Source organism: Arachis ipaensis, chromosome B4 (genome assembly GCF_059453495.1).
Source record: "Arachis ipaensis isolate K30076 ecotype BB chromosome B4, ASM5945349v1, whole genome shotgun sequence".
Classification (NCBI taxonomy): Eukaryota; Viridiplantae; Streptophyta; class Magnoliopsida; order Fabales; family Fabaceae; genus Arachis; species Arachis ipaensis.
This window is the reverse complement of record NC_142439.1, coordinates 51,727,811-51,730,392: the sequence shown is the minus strand read 5'-3', so window position 1 is coordinate 51,730,392 and position 2,582 is coordinate 51,727,811. Positions and strand designations below refer to the sequence as shown.

Here is a 2,582-nt window from a genome sequence, read left to right as displayed (position 1 = left end):
ACTAATCACTCCAGCCCATGTAATTATATGTTGAAGCTTGGCTGGCTATTAAGCCATGCCTGACCCTTTGATTGGAGCTTTAAGACTAACATGGCAAGATTCCTGGAATTCATATTAAAAATTTTGGAATCCTTATTTTTTTTTTATTTTCACAATAATTTTCGAAAAATATAAAATAAAAATCCAAAAAAATTAGAAAATCATAAAAATAAAAAATATTTCATGTTTCTTATTTGAGTCTTGAGTCATGTTATAAGTTTGGTGTCACTTGCATATGCATATTGCATTTTTTCGAAAATATCTTGCATTCATAGTGTTCTTCATGATCTTCAAGTTGTTCTTGGTAAGTCTTCTTGTTTGATCTTGATGATTTTTTTGTTTTGTGTCTTTTCATGTTTATCATATGCATTCTTGAATTCTTAGTGCGTAAGCATTAAAGAATTCTAAGTTTGGTGTCTTGCATGTTTTCTTTGCATTAAAAATTTTTCAAAAATATGTTCTTGATGTTCATCATGATCTTCATAGTGTTCTTGGTGTTCATCTTGACATTCATAGCACTCTTGCATGCATTCATTGTTTTGATCTAAAAATTTCATGCATTGCATATTTTTCATGTTTTTCATAAAAATTTCAAAAATAAAAAAAAAATATCTTTCCCTTTTTCTCTCATCAAATTTGAAAATTTGGATTGACTTTTTCAAAAATTTTTAAAATCAAGTTGTTACCAATGAGTCAAATCAAATTTTCAATTTGAAAATCTTATCTTTTTCAAAATCTTTTTCAAAAATCAAATCTTTTTCAAAATTCTTAGTTATTTTCGAAAATTCCAAAAATATTTTTCAAAAATCTTTTTCCTATCTTATATCATAATTTTTGAAAATAACATAAATAATTAATGTTTTGATTCAAAAATTTGAAGTTTGTTACTTGCTTGTTAAGAAAGATTCAAACTTTAAGTTCTAGAAACATATCTTGTGATTTCTTATGAATCAAGTCATTAATTGTGATTTTAAAAATCAAATCTTTTTCAAAAACTAATTCCTATCATATCTTTTCAAAAATATCTTCTTATCTTATCTTTTTCAAAAATATCTTTTCAAAATATCTTTTCTAACTTCCTAACTTCCTATCTTTTCAAAATTTGTTTCAACTAACTAACTAACTTTTTGTTTGTTTCTTAACTTTTTCAAAACTACCTAACTAACTCTCTCTCTCTAATTTTCGAAAATATCTCCCTCTTTTTCAAAAATTTCTTTTTAATTAACTAATTATTTTTATTTTTTATTTTTGATTTCAAAAAAAAAAAATTTTCGAAAATTACTAACAATTTTTCAAAAATCACTAACTCTTTTTCAAAATAATTTTCGAAAATTATTCCTCCCCCATCTCATTCTATTTATTCATTCATATCCTAACATCTCATCTCACATTCCAATCCTCACAGTTGTGTTTCTTCCATTATATTACATTCTTTATCTCCCCCTCTTCTTCCACTCACAAAGGGATCCCTATACTGTGGTATAAAGGATCTCTATTATTATTATCATTTTTCTGGCCATTCTTCCTTGTCATATGAGCAGGAGCAAGGATAAGAACATTCTTGTGGAAGCAGATCCAGAACCTGAAAGAACTCTGAAGAGAAAATTAAGAGAAGCTAAAATACAACAATCCAGAGATAACCTTTCAGAAATTTTCGAACAGGCAGAGGAGATGGCAGGCAAAAATAATAATAATGAAAGGAGGATGCTTGGTGACTTTACTGCACCTAATTCCAATTTACATGGAAGAAGCATCTCCATTCCTGCCATTGGAGCAAACAATTTTGAGCTGAAACCTCAATTAGTTTCTCTGATGCAGCAGAACTGCAAGTTTCATGGACTTCCATCTGAAGATCCTTTTTAGTTCTTAACTGAATTCTTGCAGATATGTGATACTGTTAAGACTAATGGAATAGATCCTGAAGTCTACAGGCTCATGCTTTTCCCTTTTGCTGTAAGAGACAGAGCTAGATTATGGTTGGATTCTCAACCTAAAGACAGCCTGAACTCTTGGGATAAGCTGGTCACGACTTTCTTAGCCAAGTACTTTCCTCCTCAAAAGCTGAGCAAGCTTAGAGCTGATGTTCAAACCTTCAGACAGAAAGAAGGTGAATCTCTCTATGAAGCTTGGGAAAGATACAAACAGTTGACCAAAAAGTGTCCTTCTGACATGCTTTCAGAATGGACCATCCTGGATATATTCTATGATGGTCTGTCTGAGTTATCTAAGATGTCATTGGATACTTCTGCAGGTGGATCCATTCACCTAAAGAAAACGCCTGCAGAAGCTCAAGAACTCATTGACATGGTTGCTAATAACCAGTTCATGTACACTTCTGAAAGGAATCCTGTGAGTAATGGGACGCATATGAAGAAGGGAGTTCTTGAAGTTGATACTCTGAATGCCATATTGGCTCAGAATAAAATATTGACTCAGCAAGTCAATATGATTTCTCAGAGTCTGCATGGAATGCAAGCTGCATCCAACAGTACTCAAGAGGCATCTTCTGAAGAAGAAGCTTATGATCCTGAGAACCCTGCAAT

At 31.2% G+C, this 2,582-nt stretch overlaps 1 non-coding gene across 1 annotated transcript; it reads right to left on the bottom strand.

Moving 5' to 3' along the window:
• Window positions 1–2,106: 2,106 nt before the first annotated feature.
• LOC148567548 (small nucleolar RNA R71) lies at window positions 2,107–2,214 on the bottom strand. Its single transcript, XR_015882578.1, has one exon. It is a non-coding gene; the product is annotated as a small nucleolar RNA R71 (small nucleolar RNA).
• Window positions 2,215–2,582: the final 368 nt, after the last annotated feature.